This window comes from Candoia aspera, chromosome 4, assembly GCF_035149785.1.
Source record: "Candoia aspera isolate rCanAsp1 chromosome 4, rCanAsp1.hap2, whole genome shotgun sequence".
Taxonomy (NCBI): domain Eukaryota; kingdom Metazoa; phylum Chordata; class Lepidosauria; order Squamata; family Boidae; genus Candoia; species Candoia aspera.
Genome location: NC_086156.1, coordinates 45398230 through 45411742, shown reverse-complemented (window position 1 = coordinate 45411742; position 13513 = coordinate 45398230).

The following is a 13513-nucleotide window of genomic DNA, read 5'->3' as shown; positions in this document are numbered from 1 at the left end:
TAGGTCTTTACTCCCTTCCAGAAGGCTGGGAGAATGGGTGCCCGCCTCACCTCTGGGGGAAGAGTATTCCATAGGGCAGGGGCAACAGCAGAAAAGGCCCTCTTCCTCCCACCAGATGACATTCTTTCAATGACAGGACCTGCAACATGCCCTGACCGGATGGAACGGGACTATGTAATGGGGATGAGATGGTCCCTCAGATAATCTGGACCCATGCCATGTATGACTTTAAAGGTGATAACCAACACCTTGAATTGGACCCAGAAGCAGACTGGCACCCAATGCAGCTCCTGCAGCAAAGGTGTTACATATGCACCCAAAACTGCTTGCGCAGCTGCTTTTTGAACCAGTTGTAGCCTCCGGATACTCTTCAAGGGTAGCCCCATGTAGAGTGCATTGCAATAGTCTATAGAAGAGTGACTAGGGCATGAGTGACTGATCGGAGGGCTTCCTGATCCAGGAAAGGGCGTAACTAGTGCACAAGTTGAGCAAAGGCCCTCCTGGCCACGACTGTCACCTGCTGCTCAAGCAGGAGTCATGAGTCCAGGAGGACCCCCAGATTCCGCACCCGTCCCACCTCCTTGTGGATGGGGTTAGTATGGGAAAATTTCAACGCCACCAGGGTGTGATCTGACTATGACAAAGGGGACAGCTGTAACTCTCTCCTCAGATCACATTGCCACTGCTCTGACAAGATAACTAAGTCTGGTGTGAGGCCACTGTCCTGAGTCGGGTCACGAATAATCTGGGATAGGCCCCTGGCTGCCATAGTGGCCATGAACTCCTGAGCCGCTTCCAAAGCACGTCCCAGGATGGCAGAACCATTGAAGTCCACCAGAACCATAAGTCTGGGGAACTCCATTGCCAACCCCGAGACAACCTCCAACAGCTCAGGCAGGGAGGTTGCTACCCAGCAGGGAGGCTGGTACAGTAGCAACCATCCCAACTGTTCTTGAGAACTCAGCTTCAGGAACAGGGTTGCACGACCGGCCCTTGTGGAGCAGTGCCCCTAGAGGCCAACAGAGATTCCCGGATGACAATGGCTACCCCTCCTCCCCTGCCCTGGGGTGTCGGCTGGTGCCATACTGTAAACCTGACAGGGCACATTTCTGAGAAGGGCACTCCCCCTTCTGGGCCCAGCCAGGTCTCGGTAATACACACTAGGTTTACCCCCTCCTCAGTGATCAAATCACATATGGGCGGGCCTTGTTGTTGACTGACCTGGAGTTAAGCAGCAGCAACCGAAAGCCAGGGCCTCAAATGGGTGCCTGGCCAGGTTTATGGTATGGCTCCACAGCTGGCTGGTCATGAGACCCTGTTCCTGAAGCTGGGTTCTTTTATGTTGATGCAATATCTAGGCAGAGGGAGCAGAGCCCTTTTCCTCTTCTGGATAAATGAGCTAGGTGAGCGTTACCAGTTTGGTCTTTTTAGATGTTCAGAACAATATATTTTAGAATTCTCATCTAGCATGGAGAAGATTAATAATCTACCCCATCTGGAGACTACAAGGCTGGGAAGTGCTGGGTTAGGGTAGGGTTGCTGTACCCTGCTCCTTTTGCAGAATCTAAACCCAAGATTATTTGGTTAGTGTCCTGCCAAGATCACTGCAACATAATTGCTCAACAGAGTTACTAATCCAGTGAAACATCTGCTGAAATCCATTATGCACAGACATTGAATTCAAGCAATAGGTACTATATGGTGCACATGTGTGTACACATGCATGTCTACAGTCATCATTTGTCATGTACACATACTTTGGGAAAATAATTAACAGCAGAACTAACAAGGCATAATTTGTGCTTGCATGAGATTTGCAGGTTATATTTGTATTATCAAAAGAGATAAATTTTACCTCACTGTTTTATTTTCTTTCTTAGGTGTGTGCTGTTCTGTTATATGTGTGTGCACAAGTGCATATGCATAAGTATTTTATTGCTAATTCCAACAAACCCTGTCTGTGCTTTCAACTGAAATGTCCCCAAGTGTCCCCTAAAGTACCCCAGATATTTAGATCAATGTATTGATCTATTTTAATAGTGCCATTGTATGAAGATTACTGGCTGTCTGCTGAGACACTAGAAGTAGCCCAAGAAAGAAGGAAAGCAAAAGGCAACAGTGATAGGGGGAGATATGCCCAATTAAATGCAAAATTCCAGAGGTTAGCCAGAAGAGATAAGGAATTATTTTTAAACACGCAATGCGCGGAAGTGGAAGAAGACAATAGAATAGGAAGGACAAGAGACCTCTTCCAGAAAATTAGAACCATCGGAGGTAAATTCCAGGCAAAAATGGGTATGATCCAAAACAAAGATGGCAAGGACCTAACAGAAGAAGAAGAGATCAAGAAGAGGTGGCAAGAATATACAGAAGACCTGTATAGGAAGGATAATATCGGGGATAGCTTTGACAGTGTGGTCAGTGAGCTAGAGCCAGACATCCTGAAGAGTGAGGTTGAATGGGCCTTAAGAAGCATTGCTAATAACAAGGCAGCGGGAGACGATGGCATCCCAGCTGAACTGTTCAAAATCTTGCAAGATGATGCTGTCAAGGTAATGCATGCTATATGCCAGCAAATTTGGAAAACACAAGAATGGCCATCAGATTGTAAAAAATCAACTTATATCCCCATACCAAAAAAGGGGAACACTAAAGAATGTTCAAACTATCGAACAGTGGCACTCATTTCACATGCCAGTAAGGTAATGCTCAAGATCCTGCAAGGTAGACTTCAGCAATTCATGGAGCGAGAATTGCCAGATGTACAAGCTGGGTTTAGAAAAGGCAGAGGAACTAGGGACCAAATTGCCAATATCCGCTGGATAATGGAAAAAGCCAGGGAGTTTCAGAAAAAATCTATTTCTGTTTTATTGACTATTCTAAAGCCATTGACTGTGTGGACCATAACAAATTGTGGCAAGTTCTTAGTGGTATGGGGATACCAAGTCATCTTGTCTGCCTCCTGAAGAATCTGTATAACGACCAAGTAGCAACAGTAAGAACAGACCACGGAACAACGGACTGGTTTAAGATCGGGAAAGGAGTACGGCAGGGCTGTCTACTCTCACCCTACCTATTCAACTTGTATGCAGAACACATCATGCGACAAGCTGGGCTTGAGGAATCCAAGGCTGGAGTTAAAATCGCTGGAAGAAACATTAACAATCTCAGATATGCAGATGATGCCACTTTGATGGCTGAAAGCGAAGAACTGAGGAGCCTTATGATGAAGGTGAAAGAAGAAAGTGCAAAAGCTGGCTTGCAGCTAAAGCTGAAAAAAACCAAAATTATGGCAACCATCTTGATTGATAACTGGCAAATAGAGGGAGAAAATGTAGAAGCAGTGAAAGACTTTGTATTTCTAGGTGCGAAGATTACTGCGGATGCTGACTGCAGTCAGGAAACCAGAAGACACTTAATCCTTGGGAGAAGAGCAATGACAAATCTCGATAAAATAGTTAAGAGCAGAGACATCACACTGACAGCAAAGGTCCGCATAGTTAAAGCAATGGTGTAACGTATGGCTGTGAGAGCTGGACCATAAGGAAGGCTGAGAGAAGGAAGATCGATGCTTTTGAACTGTGGTGTTGGAGGAAAATTCTGAGAGTGCCTTGGACTGCCAGAAGATCAAACCAGTCCATCCTCCAGGAAATCAAGCCAGACTGCTCACTTGAGGGAATGATATTAAAGGCCAAACTGAAATACTTTGGCCACATAATGAGAAGACAGGACACCCTGGAGAAGATGCTGATGCTAGGGAGAATGGAGGGCAAAAGGAAGAGGGGCCGACCAAGGGCAAGGTGGATGGATGATATTCTAGAGGTGACGGGCTTGTCCCTGGGGGAGCTGGGGGTGTTGACGACCGACAGGAAGCTCTGGCGTGGGCTGGTCCATGAAGTCACGAAGAGTCGGAAGCGACTGAATGAATAAACAACAACAAATGAAGATTACAATGTAATCACAAAACACGAAGATTACAACATAATCCTTTAACTCTCAAGATATTCGATGGAAAAGAATTTCACTGATTGAAATAGAAATGGTTAGGTTTCAAAATTTACATCAGGGCAGCTCAAAAATCAACTCCCAAATGTAGATTCTAGAAGTCTACATTAGTGGGGACAGGAAGGGGAAGTCAATCTTAATCTTGCTAATGACTCTCTGATACTGCTGATCCCCAAGTTAAACTATACCTCATGCTGTGATATTTTTATGATGCATGTGATGTTCTACCAGGTCAACAGATGATGGATCCCTCCCTTTTTACAATACAAAATCCAGTTGTTATGCAACTCTGCTCATCCTGAGACAAAACTCACAGGTTCATAATAGGCAGAAGACAGGAGGGAGCACTATAAAATATGTTTCTATTCTCTCCTTCAAGCATGGACTTACGTGTCACATGTGGCCATTTCTCTACTGACATTCTCTGTGTATTTGCTTTTGCTGCACCTAAGAATCCCAATCCAGAAGTCAATGCCTAATACAAGTCTTACTGATTTCAGCCAGGATGGCTTACAGTTAGTTTATCACTACTGCATAAATCCCTCTGAACTGAATCAACACGGCATCTTTACCTGCTTCTTTTCAGACTAGGTGGAAGGTGACCAGGAAAATAGCAAGTGTTCTTATAGATGAAAAATGGACATACTTTGGCTTTATGAAATCTCCTTTTTAATTAAAACCCTGAAAGCTGTTAATCATAGAAGGAAATGAAATAGAAATTGAAGATTTACACATCACACTAAGATATAATATGATTTTGTTGGTTCTGGTTTAGTGAGTTGCATGAACCCAGCTTCATGATTTGAAGACAATGGTTTATGGTTTAACAAGATGCACAAACCCAGCAACTATTAAAGTACTATGATTAGAGAAACTTAAGCTTAATACAGTGTATGTACCCCGTCAATTCTTGGTTAGTTAGAAGAATGCACCATTAAACAAGCCACAACTTAGTGCAGTAGGAATCACATCTGTTAAATTAAAAGGCATGGAAACATTTATCATCATACATTATCATTAATGTCTCAAATTTAATCAAGAATAACTATATTGAATTGATTCAGTCTAGTTAAAAGGTTTTGAAAGCATAGGAAAAGTTAAATTTGTAATAGCTTATGATAATACAGACACAGGAAAGGGCATGTTTCTTAAAATATCATTTTATCTCCAAAATGTTCCAGCAATAATTCAATCCAAACAATGATCTACAAATGGCAAACACTATTTAACAGATTTGATAGGGAATAGTAAATAAAACAAAGATAGCCGGGCAATACAATACATTTAAATGTGCCCAATTTCCAATTTTAGTACAACATAACACAATTCATGTTTGTGGTGGCTGAATTATCCACGCAAAATAACTGGTTGGACTGTGAGATGTGGTATACATTAGGCGTACAGCATGGGGCTATCAGATCCAGGCTGCAAAACTCTGGATGGACATTGGATGGAAAACTCTCATATTTTGCTGTCTTTTAGTGATCATCTGGATTTTTTGGCCCCCCAGATCCAGTAACCCTAACTTTCCCCAACCTGATCTCTTCTAGGTAGAATTTGCAGCTCTCAGAATCTCACAAAATGCCCAGCAATCATTCTGAGTGGGAATTCTATGTGTACAAGGGATACCAATCTGAAGGAGGCCAGGATGGGAAAGGCCGGAATGTGATCATTTTGCTTTGGAAATGATGATTTAGAGGAAAGGCAAGTTTAGGACATTTGGAGGAAGCCCTGGCTCAAGTTCAACATTACTTTGTGCCAAAAAAAACAAAATGTTTTACTTCAAGTTTTTTCCGAGTTTCAACTTTCCTAGGAAAAACCTAAAAGGCTTCTTCCTTTTCTGAATGAAAATGGAAACATAATCAATTCTGTGAAGTGTTAGTGGAGACTTTAATTGACACCCATGCCAAATTCTTCAGCTGACTTCCATTCCTTGATATCAGTACATGCAAATATCATCTGTTATCTACAAAAAGAAACAGTTAACTTTCTTTGGAGGACCCTGTCTCATTTTAAATGAGGAACAGCTAGCTTGGTCTGTTTGAAGTTTGTATCTGTGTCCTGTAACTTCATAATTCTTTTCCATCCCATTCCTGCATCACTCTGCATTTTTTAGTGTATAAACTTGCATTTAAACACAACTTACTTTTTCACAAAACATACATTCTTGCAACATGTTATTCCTAAATCACTATGCTCTTTGATTGTGATTTTTTTCCTTGCCAAGAAGCATGCTGCACAATCCAGTTTATCTCCATAACAATCCATGTACTTAGTGACAAAGTAGTATGAATGGAGTCTATTCAGAAATGCTGACTAAACAACAGTAACCATGGGTGGCCATGGAAGGGGCAGTCAAAAGAGTTAACACAGTCCCTGTGCCATTGAAACCTCACCCCGTTTTTACATGTGTCACAGATACCTCCCTCAAGATGCCCCTGAGGCTGACGATCATTTGGAGTAATTACCAGTTATGCTTAGTTCAAAGTTGCTAACTCATTTCTATGTAACTTCTGGGTTTACACCATTAGGATAAGCAGTTATTAAATATTGTGAAAAGCAATTTGATCAGTAATCAAAAGACATGGAAATCACTCTTCCTTTTGTATCATGAAATCGCAATTCAGTAAGAGACAAATCAGTATCTTCTAATATAAAATTACCAAAACATATCTTAATACAACAAAGGATATGTGCAAAACTTGAAGCAGCTGTTTCCAACCCATACCTTCTGGAAATGCAGGAATACAACTTCTATCAGTAATCAGTCCCAAATGATGAGAGTTGTAGCTCTACATACTTCTTATGCTACATATAAGATATTCTGTTAATGTCAGCAAATATTAGTAGGGCTTGCACTAAGTCATGGTGGGACTTATTCTAAATGGTGGGTTAACGCAAATGTTCCCCTGAGCAGGACTTGGCAATAAATCACCACCCTTCTTACTTTACATGGCTTAACTCAACTGCTAGGCTGGCATTTTGGCAGAAGTCTCCCATGTTCAACTGGATCAACATATATGGCCCAACTTTGCAGGGGTCCTCCTGTCCTATGGTGGTTTAAATCTCTTGCTATTTTGTCCTGAAAAATGAACAGACTCTCTGCTCAGTGTTTGGTGGCACTGAAGTGGAACAACTGGTGAATGCTGACATACCTGCCATCTCTGGCCTGAGGCCCATCAGCCCTTGCCTTAACTCTCACAGGAGGAATTGGTGCAGCCAGGACAAAAATAAAATGAAAGTTAACTAAATACAAGCAACACCATTCCATAATTTTTGCCTTTGGACTCATTAAACTTGTGATCTGGCAGTGACTGTCATGCTCCCCGATCAAATGTTCCCAGAACATCTGATTAGACTCACATGCATGAATGAAGTCAACATGTGTCAAGACTTGTCAGTTGGTAGAAGGGAAGGGGAACATTCAGGAGTGAGAAGACATCATGTTTGGACTATCTCTCATACCCAAGGTCAACTGGCTGAGCCGTTGGAGACACCTGCAAGAGACTGGCACGAACTGAGGGAAAGGGGGGCTGCATACCAGAGCGAGGGAGGGGGAATCATGTACTCATTGGGCTGTTTAAGTTAGAGAAAACGTGGGAACTTTCATTCGCAACTTTTTTGCCATTCTGTATGCTTCTTCCATTAAAAAGATTTCTACTGTATTTATGTATGGATTGGATTTAATGGTAATAGAGTGTTGCAGTCATCACATAAAGTGGCGGATGAAACTTTATTGAACTCTACCTGGAGACACTCATACCCAGAAGGGAGTTCAAAATCTACAAAATGTCAAATCTGACATCTGAAGATCCAACTCAGCAGATGGAGAGGGAGCTAAGAGATGAATTCGGAGACAGAAGGAGCTGTGGGAATCTCCTTATCTACACAAAGCTGTGTGGTGGAGATAGACAGAGAACTAATTACACTGGATGTTACCAGAGGATTGGGAGTACAGGAGACCTGGCTCCAGCAGTCCAGGCACCCAGACCTCAAGGTAGTGGACTGGACACCACTGGGTGATGAACGATGATGCCACCAAGACTGGCAAGATGGGACAGGGAGCGAAGTCACCTCCGCCTTTCACCAGTCAACTGAGGTGCGATCGAAAGACTGAAGAGCCAGGCTCCAAGACTCAGAGAGTGAACAAGAGATTATCCTGGAGAGGATACAAACCACCAAAGCCTGAGTAACATCCATGGAGACAATAGTGCAAAATGTGTCATTGTCTCTGGATTGGGTGTTAACTCAAATGGAAGCGGCTTCCGGCATGTCTTCAAGGAGGTCTACCCCTGAGCTGGTGCCAAGAAAAGGACTACAATCCCCAACTGCCAAAGTCAAGAAGAGCAGTAGACCCTTGGTTTCGTGGGGAGAGCCCCTGAAGGACACTAAGTCTCCCTTCCCCTCGAGTGGGAAGCTGGGATTTACCTGTTAAGTTTAATGGAGATCCCCAGCAATTGTCCTTTTTCATGACCAATGTGAGAGCTTTTATGAAGGAGTTTGGGGACACCTTTCCCACCGAGTATTCTAAAGTGAATCTAGTAGCCATCTTACAACTGCGGCAGAGCTGTTTAAAGGATACTAAGGTTGCAAGCCTCACTTTCAATCACTTTTAGAAATTGCCTATTAATCATCTTAAAGCTATTAGAGACCTTTGGAACAACAAGTTTGAAAAGCTGCCGGGTGAGTTTAGCTTCAACTCTGAACAAAAGCAAAATTAATTACATGCTTAAGAACTCAAAGAATTTGAAATCAGTAGCAAAAAGCTAAATAAGATTTTGATCTAAGAAAGTTACAAATGGATTAAGGGTCCAGTTAAATTTGGAATATTGACTTTTACTATAAGATTTTGGAATTAACTGTAAACAATAAATAGCTTCTTGTGGGTGTTAATGTGTTTCTACTACAGATTAAGGTTACTATGGTAACTAATCATTTTGGCTGGGTGAAGAGGTTGAATTTAATTGTCCCCTTTTCACATGTTAATGGTTGCATTGCCTAAGGGAGGAACTTGCCTGGACTTCTTTTAGTTTCAGCTTCCCTTCTGTGTAGGCTTGCAGTGAGTATGCAGCTGAGAGAAATCTCTCCTCTCAGCAAACAGCCTTTAAATATGTTTTGCTTTCTGTAAATAAAATTATTTTTATAGAAATGCCTGGTGTGTGACTTTTCTGATCTCTCCTGGGCCAAAGGCTTTCTAGCACTCTGCCAACAGGTTATGGGCCCAGTAAGCAGCCCAGCAGCCCAGGAAGCCCAGTAAAACCCAGAGAGAGTAGAGAGATCAGCTCCACACCTCATGCACAATTTAAAGGCAGGTAGCAAAGACCTGTGAAGATTTTCTTTGGAGCCACCTGGAGATTTTCCAGCAACTGCCGGTGTACAGGACAAAGAAGCCAGCTGAGGTAACTTGCAAAAGAAGAAGCCATGGCTACCTCCCAGCCCTCAGCGATGCCTCTGGAGCACCTATCAGAGACCAACTATTTGAATTGGACCCTGAAGAGGGAGATGTATCTTCGCAGAGAGAATCTTTGGCTGCCAATTGGTGAGCAAACCCCCCAAAATCCCAGTGCTGAATGGCTTAGACAGGATGAGCGGGCTAGAGCCACCATTATCCTGGGAGTTGAAGACAACCAGCTAGTGCATGTGAGAGGTATGCAGTCTGCAAAGCAACTTTGGGACGCTTTGAGAGACTTATATGTAAAGGCATCAGCAGGGAGTAAAGTTACCCTGACAAAAAAGCTGTTCAAAGCCTACCTTGCAGAAGGAGATAGCCTTCCTGAGCACCTGCATCATATTCAGCAGCTGTTTGTTGAGTTGCAGGAGAGAGGAATGGAATCTACACCTCTCACAAATTCCTATATCTTCCTGTCCTCACTGAATGAAACGTGGGACATGCTGATTTGTACCCTGGAGGCCATGCCTGAAGCAGACCTCACCCCATTGTATGTTACACAGCGCTTACTCGCTGAATGGGAGAAGAGAGAGGAAAGATCCCCCCCATCTCTTCTGGAAAGCTGCAGTACCAGAAAACAAGGGAAAAGAAGGGAAAGGAAGCTGAGGCCACAGTGCTAGCCAGCCAGTGATGCTTCACTTGTGGTTCAGCTGGACATTTGCAAAGAGACTGTTCCTTGAGACCCAAGAATAGAAAGACAGAGAAGAAGAACACAAGGGCAACACAGAAGAAGGCTCTTCAGACAACCCAAATTGCACAGGTTGCTGAGAAGGGTAATTCTGATGTATGGGTGTTAGATTCTGGGGCCAATTGTCATTTATGTAATTGTAAAAGCTCTTTTGTGTCACTGTCTAAAACTGAAAGACAAAGTGTATCTTTGGCTGATGGGTCTGTGACCAAAATTATGGGACAAGGTGGCTTGTATTTATCCTGCTTGGGAGAACTGTAAAAGGTGTGTTGTATGTGCCAAATTTACAATCAACCCTTTTATCTGTGGCACAATTGGCTGCAACAGGGTATGGCATAACATTTAAGAAAAATGGTTGTGAGATACGTAAAAATGGAAAATTGTGTGCTACTGGTATATTAAAAGACTCCTTGTACATTGTGCAAAATGCAAGGAAGCCAAGTTGCAAGGCTGCAGTTGGCAACACTCTGTATCATGACCAATTTGTACACCTGATGCACAGGAGATTTGGTCATGCTAATTTCAAGTATATAGCACAAATGCCACAGCTGTGTGCTGACCTAAAGATAAAACCCTGTGACAAATACTTAGATTGTGTAGTTTGCAAAGAATGCAAAACACTAAAAGCTCCTGTGAGTAAGCACAGTGAGAGAGTTACAACTAGACCTTTGGAAATTGTACACTCTGACATTATTGGTCCTTTTGCTCCAAGTCTTGGGCAAGCAAGGTATGCAATGACCATCATTGATGATTTCTCAAGATACACATTTATCTACATCTTAAAACACAAAGATGAAGCATTTGAGAAATTTAAAGGTTTTGTGACATGGGCAAATGGAAAATTCCCTAGGCCTGTATCTGCACTCCAATGTGATAGAGGAAGAGAGTACCTTTCTCACAAATTCAAAAGGTTCCTAGCAGAAAAGTGGATAGAACAAATTCTTTCTAACCCTTACACCCCTCAGCAAAATGGTGTTGCTGAAAGAAAGGGCAGAACCTTGCAAAATGTGATGGAATGCATGCTTAAAGATTCACATTTATCTTTTAAGTATTGGGGAGAGGCAATATCTACTGCCTGCTATGTACAAAACAGATTGTATAACTCTGTGATTCAGAACACTCCATTCTATTTGTTTTATGGTGTGAAACCAAAGGTAAACCATCTTAGAGTGTTTGGTAGCACTGCTTGGGTTCATATTCCAAAACAACAGAGAAGGAAAGGAGGCCCCACAACAAAGAAAGTCATTTTTGTTGGCTATGAACAAAGCCAGAGGAGCTACAGGTTCATATTGGGAGAGAAATTAATAATTAGCAAAAGCGCTTCTTTTGCTGAACAAAACTAGAGGAGATTAAATTCTAGCTCTCCAGTTGATCTGACCACCACAAGAGAACAGCAAGGACTTGCTGATGGTGATCTTTTGCCTGATGGGGACATTAAACCAGAAAAGCAAACTGAAGATCTGTCTGATGAGACAGATGCTTCTCAGGAAAGTGATAGGAATCAAAATTTAAGCCCTGTATTACCTCGCAGATCTCAGAGAAGTAATAAAGGCGTTCCTCCATCACGTTTTCAGGCTGAAACAGTAAAGGCTTTTCACATATTCACAGAACCTGAGTCTTTAGAACAAGTGAATGCTTTACCACCTGAGATTGCACAAAATTGGCATTCTGCCATGCAACAGGAGTTAGCATCCTTGAAAGAAAATAAAACATGGAAACTGGTAAATCCTACCTCCCAATGAATGCTGTCTAGGTTGCAGGTGGGTTTTCAAACTGAAAAGGGATGCTGATGGCAAAATCCAAAAATATAAAGCAAGATTGGTTGCAAAAGGGTTCACTCAAAGGAAAGATTTAGACTTTGACAAGACTTTTGCACCAGTTACTAAAGGTGAATCACTTAGGTTACTGTTAAAAATTGCTGCACTCAAAGGAATGTCAGTTCACCACTATGACATTCAAACTGCATTTCTCTATGGTGTTTTAGACCACAAATTATACATGCAGCAACCCCTTGGCTATGAAAAAGGGGAGAATCTAGTCTGTGAACTGCAGAAGTCAATCTATGGGTTAAAACAAGCTGCTAGATCCTGGAACTAAAAAATTAGATGAAAAACTGCAGGATTTTGGTTTTGAAAAAGGAAAAGCAGATCCATGTGTATATATGAAGAAAGACAAACAAGGCTGTATGTATCTGTGCATTTATGTTGATGATTTGCTGCTGTTCACACCAACAGAAAAACAAAGGCTTGATTTTGAAGCCTGCATGAAAAGCCATTTCACATTAAAAAAAAAAGCCTTGGAACTGTAACAAATCACCTAGGTTTGGAAATACACAGGAAGAAGGATGGTAGCTTTCTGTTAAACCAAAGAGGAGATAATGTTAAAATATTGTGAATGGAAAGACATACAGAGTTGTCAAAGAAAATTGGTTTGTGTCTTATTCTGTAGTATAAAAAGGGGAGTGTTAATATGTTTTCTACTACAGATTAAGGTTACTATGGTAACTAATCATTTTGGCTGGGTGAAGTGGGAACCAGAAACATTTTGGCTATCTTGGCTCATAATAAAGATAAGTGACTTTATGAGTTTAGAAACTGGACACTAGAGGGGAATAAAGATTCTAAGGAGAAGGGAAAAAATACAAGCCAACTTTTGGTGTAGGTTAATTGGGATATACAAAATGACACAAAATGTTATAACATTGGAAATATTAAAGGAGATTTTTGAAGAATGGAGCCAGAAATGAGTAGCTACAATATCAACAGTGTCAGTAATGATATCTGATTCTATGGCTAGATTATGTCCAAAAGATGTCAATGAGGGAATGACAGATGTGGAGCAAATTTTGTCTGACAAGACAGAGAAAGTACTGAAAGTGGAACTACAAATGACAGGCCAAGAGAATGATTTGGAAAAGGACACTTTATTGGTTATACAAAATAAACTGGCTGAAGTTTTAAAAATTAAAGGGGAAATACGAACAACAAACCTGGAAAATGTTTTCTTATTGGATCTGCAAGAGAGGCTGGTTAAACCCTTGAAGAAGTCTGAGTGTTGGGATAAAGATGAACTGAAATCAAATCCTATGACAATATTTGAATATTTGTAAAGTTCTAGCAGTCCTTTACAGACTTTTCCCTGATACCAGTAATGAATAATTGATGTTTTATGGATTTGCATATAGGTAAGGGATGGGATATGGGATGAAAATCTGTTTATAACCTTATTGGGGGTGAAATTTGTCTTTGCTTGTTGCAGTGAAGATTGGAAGTCACTTCTTTACATATTTTCTTTTCTTTTTCTTTATCATATTCTTTCTTTTCTCTTTTCTCTTACACTTTTTATTCTCTCTTACTGAACTATTCTTTTTT